Raw genomic sequence first — 9,550 nt, forward strand, 5'->3', positions numbered from 1 at the left:
TGTCAGCCCTCCCATGGCTCACCACTGCCCAGCTGCAGCTTGTGGGTGGGCTCCAGGACACAGCGATGAGCACACAGGGAGTTCTGGGGGCTCCCCTCATGGGCTGGGGGAGGGGACCAAGGCAGAGGAGGGGAGCCCTGGAATGGATGCATCTCAAGCCAACCCCCTTGAGGCAGGGGCTGGGCCTTCCCTGACCTCTTGGGGCAAGCTGCCCCCTGGGAAGGGCATGACCTCCGGCGAGGGGCTCATTGGACCCACTGAGTCCTCCAGCTGCCAATGGTCCCGGTAGCTGTGGGAGCCGGGACCTCAGTCCTGAAGGGGATTCTGGGCGACCCATCACCTTTATAGTTAAATCACTTTAAAACTCCCCAGACAAGAATCTTGTGGAACTAGTAAGGAAAGAAGAGACCATCTAGTCCAAATGTCTCACTTTGTAAGTCAGAAACAAGGTCCAAGGAGAGGAAGACTGCCTGCCTGAGCCTGCTGTCTCCGGCTCCTCAGGAATTAGCCTAATTGGGGGTATTATGACATAACACCAGTACTTCCCCAGAGCAGGTCCCATGGGGAGATGGGGAGCAGCAGACTTGTTTGGGTGCATTCTTGGGAACAGCACCTGTAACGGAGGGGGTCTGGGAGGAGGACCTGGTGAGCTGAGATAAAGTAGAAAGACAGCCCTCAGCTAGACTCACGAGGGGTTCTGGAATTGGGGTGCCCTGAAAGTCCTCCCAAGTCAAGGTTGAGGGTGAAGCCTCTGTACACTGCACTGACCTTGAATGCCCAGGGGTGGGGGAGCATCATGGTGGGACACTCCTCCCCACCTAGGGCCAGTCCTGAAGAGCATCTTGGCTGGGAGCCACTGCTTGGGTCCTGAAGGGGGATTAAGGGGCACACATCCTCTGCATTCAGCGATTTGTTAATCCATTGAAATAGGGCAGACAGACACTGTGATCCCAGAAGCCATCAAACAAAAGACTGATATTCCCAGCACATGTCAAGGGTCACACTACAGCCCATTCTTTGGGCATCTAGTGCCACCTCTGCTCTCAGCCAACCCTCAATCTTTCCCCCATTCCCAAGTTTCAAGGGTCTGTTTGTGAGGTCAAGACTCCTGCACCTTAAAAAATCCTTCCTTCACGTCCATTCTTTTGTGTTGAATTTCTCTCTCTCCCTTCTCATCAAAACGTCCTTCAATAGTAATCTGTGTTTCTTGACTTCACTTGAACACTGACACCCTTAACTGTAAAAAAAGCCATAGAGAAAAGAGGAACTCAGGGTGGCAGATGTCTCCTCCTCCTCCTCCTCCAAACAAACAAACAAACAAACAAACAAACAAAACAAACAAACAAAGAAACAAACAAAGAAGGTCATGGTTAGAACCTTGGTAGAACTCTAACAAGCTCCTCAAATCATCTGGGTATTTTGAACATGAATCAGGGTCCAATTTGATGTTATTTTTTTAAAATGGCACACTTTCTATTTAGTTAGGAAATGAAAGCCTGGTACTCCCACAGTATCTGGACTCCTCCAGACATTGTAGTCGCACCTACCTGCGTCTCAGCCCATGGCCACCTGGCTTCTGCCTCACCCCTTGGTCCAAGTCCAGCTTTCTGCCGGGCCACGCGCTGCTGTGTCCAAGGGGTATCTTCCTCCACGTCTTCTCTCAGCTGCTCACTGGCTTTCGCTCTCTTCTCACTTCCTCTTTGGAAACTCTCTCCTTGGCTGCTGGGACACTCCGCCCTCCTGACTCCCATAGCTCACTCACCACTCTTCTCTCTGCTATGCTCTGGTCCCCTATCAAAATATTGCCCTTCTCTTTTGACCTCATGTACTTCTCCAGCTGGATCCCATCCCTTCCTATGACTTCAAATGCTGTCTACAGGCTCCTGATGCCCCAACCATCCCTCCAGCCTGGACTTCTCTCCTGAGCTACAAACTCTGACACACAGCTGCCTCCTGGATCTAGAGGCACATGCGCACCTCAAATAAATATGTACAAACACAAAAATTCCCCTGTGAAAATTCCACCTACAACCCCATCAATATGTCATCTTGTGGAGCCGTCATTCCGCAGACCTGTGGGCCATACTAAATTTTTTCTCTTCTTCACCTCTCAGATGATCAATTATCCAATTCCTCCTATTTTCCCTCTTAAATATGTTTTTAGAACTCTCCATTCCTTTGACTAGTGTTCTAATCAAAGGAAAGGACTTCTGTGGCTTGTGTACCTGGACAAGGGCCAGGTTTGCAAGGAGCTGCACAAATGCCTAAGGAAGGTAGGAGTGAGCCCCTTGGGCAGCTGTGCTCTTGGACCCGCTGTAGGACTAGTCTCCCACACTGTGATATTCACACATGCAGTACACACATGTACACATCTCCACTAGCTTGCATGCTCTCTTGTACATGCACTCCTGACTCTACAAGCCCTGAAGGTCATTTCTTTACTGAAGTGTTCTTGTAGAAACAAGAAGGCAGTTCTGTTGGGCATCACACAGGAGTTCCTTCTTAAACCCCCTTCCAGTGTCTCCTTCTCTCTCCCCCAAGCTCTTCTCCTGAGCCAGTCCCATGTTTTGCTCATCTCTCTTTTTCTTGCTCTTCCTCTCTGTCCACCATTGCTCCTACTCCCCCAACCCCCAGGCCTTTCTGGTGTTTTCTGTCTTTCCCACATAGAGATATCTGGTCTTTCCTTGTTGCCTGTATTTATTCTTCCACCCACGGCTTCACTTAGTGAACACACTGCTAGTTGAGAAAACAAAGGGCTGCTCCTTCTGAGCAAATGCCTTAGTTTCCTGTGGCTGCTGGAACAGTCCCACAGACTGCGAGCTTAAGCAATAGAAATTTATTGTCTCACAGTCTGGAGGCCAGAAGACTGACATCAAGGTGCTGTCAGGACTGGCTTCTCCTAAGGCCTCTGTTGCATCCTCTCCCCCAGCTTCTGGGGGCTTGCAGGCCATCTTTAGCTTTCCTTGGCTTATGTAAGCATCACCCTGATCTCACCTTATCTACATATGGCATCTCCCTGGTGCACATCTGTGTCCAAATTTCTCCATTGTATGAGGACACCAGTCATATTGGATTAGGGGCCATTCTACTCTAGTATGACCTCATTTTAAGTACATCTTCAATGATCCTATTTCTAAAGAGGGTCACATTCTGAGGTATTGGTGGTGAGGAATTCAATATAGGAACACAATTCAACTCATGACAAATAGTGGGTGGGAAAAGGGATTATAAATGCTGTTCCTATAACTTCATATGCTTTCCTCCACCTCCTGCTCAAGTGAACAAGTCTTGGAATCTCAGTTGGCCCTGGATGTAGGCAACGTCAGAAGATAGAGGTTTCTGGTGATGGCCTGATAGTATCTAGGCCACAGAAGGGCTTCTGAGTTTGGTAATCAAATAAGCCCCTAGACACCTCTTTAGAGGGCAGAGCTCTCTGAAGCAGATGGAGGTGAACTGCTGTGTTCGTCCATTGGTCTCTAACATGTGTCTGCTCTTTCTGTCCAGCCTGTGGTGGCTCAGAGGTCAGAAGCTGGCTGAGGGCACCTGTAGCTGCAGCAGGTGGTCTGTTCTGTCATCATTCACAAAGAGCAATACTGATAATAATGATGGCTCTAACACTTGTTAGGGTTTCCTAGGTGCCGGGCCCTGGGCTCAGTGCCTTACATGTGTTATTTCATTCGTGTTAGGTGTGGACACCAAGGTCAGAGAGGTTAGGACAGGTTCCCAAGGGGTGCAGAGGGTAAACCACTGGGTGTGCGTTGAACAGCAACACGAGGGGCCTTATGTCAAGATGGGGCCACCCTGTGGGGTAGGGGCTGCCGGCAGAGCAGTGAGAGCCAGGGCCTGCCTCTGCTCCACGCACCCTTGCCCTCCTGCCCTCAGGTATCCCCTCAGGCGTCCTTGGGCTGCTCCTGAGGTGACACTGTGCCCACTCCTCTGTCTTCTGCCATGATTCCGAAAACCAGGGGTTCTCAAAGAAGGGTGCCTGGGCTAGCGGCATTGGCATCGCTTGAGCTCTTGTGAGCAATGCAGTCTCGGGCCCCACCCTAGATGGCCTGAGCCAGACGCACGGGGACAGAGCTCCCAGATCCGTGTTTATGCAAACCCTCCAGGTGATCCTGATGTTCTCAAGTCTAAGAAGCACTGAGCTGAAGTGCAGACCTAAAAACCATCTGCCAAGAGTTCATAGAGGGACTGGGGATTTTAGCTAGGAAGACCTTCGCCCTGAGCAGAGAGGACCCTGCTCTGCTTTGCTCAGTGGCCTCAGACAGCTCCCGTGGAGGGCCAGCCATGACCTTGGACCCCCAGGTCTCACCCAGCTCTGTCTGCTGTCACCTCACTTCTCACCCATCTCATCCCCCGTGGCCTCCCGTAAGGCCTGCCTGCTTCACACACACACATGCTGCTTCCCGTCAACAACCACATTTTAATATTGGCTGTGAAATTAATTTTAATGAATAGAAACCACTTAATGCCTTGTGATATGTGATCTCACACATAGATAAGTGTCAAGCAGGAATGCTTGTGGTGAATTAGTTAACATTTTGCAGTTAATCCAGAAATCCCAAATTCTAAATACTTGACTCCCAGGGATGCTGTACGCATCCTGCTCAATAATTTGTCTGGAGGGGAGGGATTGTCTTTGCTGTGGCCTTGACCTCAGAGAGCTGTCTTCCCAGCTCTAAGGGTGTGGGGACCCTCCACAGCACCCGGCCACAGAGGAGGCAGTGCTCAGGACCAGAGGGTCAGCCTGGGTCAGGGGGGTCCCATTCTGCATCCTAACAGGCGAGCTCAGAGTTCTCAGCCCACTCTGGAATTCATGAATTTGGAGGGAGCAGGCCCAGGGCCTCAAGCCCCTGACCTCCTGTGACGTTGTCCTCCTGGGGTGCCGGGGCAAAGGGTCTGCTCAGCACTGGGTGCTGGTGGGGGTTTCATTTGGAAACCCAGATGCTGTCAACTTGACTGCACTGTTTGATTTAATGAAATACTCTTCCTCAAGGGGCCTTTGAGAGTTACGGGTCCTGAAGTTCCCCCAAATCCCCAGGCTAAGTGCTGAGAGCTGCGTGGGGGCAGGAATGGAGCCGTCAAACCCCAGCAAGCCCATCTGCTGGAAGGAGGAGCGGCGAAGACAGGCGGGGCTGCCCAGCGGTCAGGCCGCTGCCCCGGAGCCTCGGCGGGGTGCCCAGCCCGTCTCTGTCCCTGGCGAGCTCCACCGCCCTCCAAGGCCCTGGGTTTCCCCACCCAAGCACCAGAGCGATGGCAGGGTGACCTGCCTCAGAGCTGTCTCCTTGCAGCTCATGGCTTGGTTCTCCCGAAGTGCTTCGAGCAGGGCCGGGGAGGACACGTGCTCTGGGTAAAAACAGAGGAACTCAGGAGGCTGATGTGTTTTCTTATGGTATTTTCCCCCTTAAAGCTTAAGACAGAAAACAGATTCTGGTTAACAGAAATAACTGAGAGCTTTGGATGACATGTGTATCAGGCTCCTGGCGCTCCCATAAGGAAGCACCACAGACCAGGGGCTTCTCCAGTGGAAATTAGTTCCCTCCTGGTTCTGGAGGCCAGAAGTCTGAGATTGTGTCAACACAAATGTCAGCAGGGCTGGTTCTGCCTGGAGCTTGAGGGAGAATCTGGCTCATCGGTGCCGTCACCCCTGTCTCCTCATGTGGTCTTCCCTCTGTGCCCATTTCAGTGTCCCAACGCCCCCTTCTATAAGGACACGCTTGTGTCGGATCAGGGTCACCCTAATGAGCTCACTTCTCCTTGATCACCTCTGTAGAGGCTCTGTTGCTTAGTAAGGCCTATTCGTTCTGAGGTACTGGGGTGAGAGATGCACTATATCTTTTCTGGGGGAACCTACAATCCAATACACAAGAGCATTTAGCCATGATTGTGGTTCTGTGACCACCTCCAGCTCTCAGGAATTAGCTCCAGAAGGGCCTTGCTTTGCACCAACTCTTGCTTCTCCAGTGTGCACGACTGACATTTGTATCTGTGTGTGCTCTGACCCTATTCGGTCTCTGAGATTTGGAATCCTAAGTGACATCAGATTTTTACAGGGAAGCTGCCCTTCTGGTTTTGAGGTTGTCTCAGAGTGGTTTTGCTTTAGCCGGTCCATTTCTTTCTTGTACCAGATTGCTGCCAGTGCTCGGTTTTCCAGTTGAGCTTTTGGGGTGCTCAGATATACCCAGCAGGCTGGAATCTGGCCCGTGCAGAGTGTGTTACTGAGCTGGAGGTCAACGCTGACTATTAATAATAAGTATCACAGAGTGACTGCTCAGACTCAATGTCGTATTCAGAATTGTCATTCCCCTCCGTGTCTGCTCACATGAAATACAGGCGTGGGATTTTTAAAGAAGTCTTCAGAATATGCCTCTCTTCTCCCCTTCTGAGGACCTTAGATCACCTTGTTGCTAGACCTAGTGTGACTCTGTTTTTCATAGGCACTCATGATACTGTGGTAATTTAATGGACTGGGGAGTCAGACATAGTTGTACCCTGGTTTTTGGGGTCCAGATAGGCTAGGGTGATCCACGGGCAAGATGCTCCATGAAACAGCAAGGACACAGGCATGCCAGCGCTTCTGACTCGTGGCCCTTGTTCTGACCTCTAGCCACACCCTATTCGGGCTGGCCAAACTTGGGGACATCCTTCACGGCCAGATCCACGTCTGCGCTGGGATGCGTATCTTCTGCAAGGGCTTCAGGGAACTCTTTGTGTGCATATATTACCCATCATTACCCTGAAGCACATGCTGGATTTTCCAAACCCTGACATGTTAGGGTGGTTCTGCTTTGGCCAAACAGATGCCAGGGATGCCTGTGGCCAGGATCCAGTGTGCAGTGGGCTTGGTGGGCCCAAACGCCATTTCTCTTTCCAGACGAGACCTCGTGCAGCCTTGAGCTGAAGAAGACGCATGTGGGGCTGCAGGGAAGGGTAATGGGATTGCATTTCCCCTGATATTAATGAGCTTCAGCAAGGGAGAAATGGATATCAGTGAGGTTCCCACTTCCAAAACATGCGTTTTCTAATGAGAAAACTAACGAACAAACAAATAATAACCTAGAACTGATGCAGCCTGTATTAGTGTCCTGGGGCTGCTGTACCAAAGCACCACAAACTGGCTGCTTAAAGAGTAGAAATTTATTGTCTCACAGTTCCTGAGGCCAGAAGTCTGCAATCAAGGAGTTGGCAGGGCCGTGCTCCCCCTGAGACTCCAGGTGGAGCCTTTCTTACCCCTTCCTGATGCTTCTGATGGTGGCTGCCGACCTTTGGCATTCCTTGGTTTACAGCCGTGTCACACAAGCCTCGGTCTCTGTCATTACATGGCATTGCTATGTCTCTGTGTTGCAAATCCACTTTCCTCACAAGGATGCTAGTCATTGGATTTAGGGTCATCCTGACTTCATCTTAATATCATTCCTATTTCTAAATGAGGTCACATCCACGGGGATGAGGTTCTGTGACTCCCACATATCTTTTGGGGGAACATAATTCAACCCAGGATACCTCCATTATTCACACACATACCCAAGTGTCTGTTTGGTTTTCAGAGGCTTGATTATAAGAATAAGTGTTAGAAAATATTTAAAAATCTGACCTTGGGATTTTTGAGGTTGGGTATGCAGTGGTCACGTGTCTTTGTTGATAATTTGGAATGGGTCTTGGATTTTAGGGATCAGGTGGATTGCCCCAAAGACAGCTATCAAGCTGGTTTATCTCCAGACTGTTGCCCTCAGAACGGGTAACGCCAGCTTCCTCCAGTCCAGATGCACAGCTGTGCGTCATGGCCGTGGTGGAAAAGATTTCCTTACTGCTTCTGTGTGTGGAAAGGGAGTAAAGACAGGATCAATACTAAAATTAAAAGGTTAGCAAAAACCACTGATGTTTTGTTAATAACCTACTTTAACTTCCACTGGTTGTCGGGAAGTTTCCTACAGAAAGCTGAATGACTTGGGAGGCGACTCACAGCTACCACTGTCAGAAGTGACTTATCTACTGTCCAGAGTCGTGGTCTGCGGAAAGGAGACCCTATTATCTGCACGGCTTCTCTGTGCCCTTGACATTGGAGGAATACATGTGATGGAGCCTCACGGTCCTCACCACGTTAAGAAGCCATGTGGACACTGGACTGGCCAGATGACCAGGACCCTGCCCATTTCATCTTTTGGTGCCCTTGTTTCGTGACCTTGGGCAAAGCAGTCTGACTTTCTCTACTTTGCTTTCTTGCACTGAGGTGGAGCTGATGAGAAGTAAGCTCGCGCAAGAAAGGCTCCCTTTTTTGTATGACAAAAACAAATAACAGGACCCTTAGAGGAATTTATTGGGGTCTAATGTGAATGACACTGCAGGCACTCACAAGGAACCTTTGAACATACTCATTAATGTTTCCAGAGTACCAGGGCATTACTGAGCAAATTGCAACTCCAGGCATAAAAAATAAAATACAACCAAAAAATAATTACAAAGATCCTAGCAATTTTACATGGACATTTTTTATAGGCAATTGGGACTTTCTGAATATTTGGGTAGCAATGATGCCCCCATTCAAGCAATTCTCCCACAATTAAAGTAACATTAGTCGTGGGTCCTGAATCCTGTTTTGTAGTAAGAGGCAGAGTTTAAACGATGCTACTTTATGCCAATAAGGCTTTTTGTATATATTTTTAATGTGTCTTTGTAAGCTAAAAGTAATGTTCACCAAAACAACCACTCTCAGCTGAATTGAGATCACTATGGATGAGGGAAAACAGCTCTTGCAGTCACCTTAGAACTTCCCAGGGCCACAGCAAGGGGAGAAGAGGAAATAGCATCATGAGTTATGTATCTTATGCTCCTTTTATCAAGCTAATGATTTGCTGTTTGTTCTTCCTTATTCCTTGGTTTCTTATCTGCCAAGGTAATGACTAAGCTTGAATCATAGGTGTACGTACAAAAGTAAAGTCTGAACGTTTGGAAATTTGCTTACATTTACAATTAAATTGACTTCTTGTGAAGTTTCAGCACATTGAGAGGATGAACAGGAACCTGTAGTTTTATTATTATTTTTCACTATATGCCCTTCCCAACTCTGCTAGGATGAACTCTAGGCAGCAGCTACCTGAACAGCCCCCTGGCCAGAGCCTGTACTACTTTCTCAGCGCCTTGGATTCTCAGAACATCACCCTCTGGTGCTCAAGACCAGTGTTGTTACCTCGCAGACATCACTGTCAGATCTGACTCACCTCCTTCTCCTCCCCGCCCCGAGCAGGGCCCACCTCCTCTTCGCCCGCCTCCTCCTCTTCTCCTAGGCACTGCATTCTCTGAGGGTGGGGCTGGGAACATGACAAAAAAGGCCAAATGCTTCCTGAGTTGACTGGGTGAAATCACAGTCCACTCTATCAGCTATTGTTGCCTCTCTGCTAAGGCTGATGACCTGTGGAGCTCTCGTCAAGCTGGGAATCCAAACGCTCCATCCCTCACGGGGCGGACACTCAGGCGCTTCTCTGGAAGACCGCAGAGAGAGTTCTCTCTTCCCAGCCCCCTCCACAGGAGGTCCCACCCTCAGAGTCTT

Source organism: Manis pentadactyla, chromosome 1 (genome assembly GCF_030020395.1).
Source record: "Manis pentadactyla isolate mManPen7 chromosome 1, mManPen7.hap1, whole genome shotgun sequence".
Taxonomy (NCBI): domain Eukaryota; kingdom Metazoa; phylum Chordata; class Mammalia; order Pholidota; family Manidae; genus Manis; species Manis pentadactyla.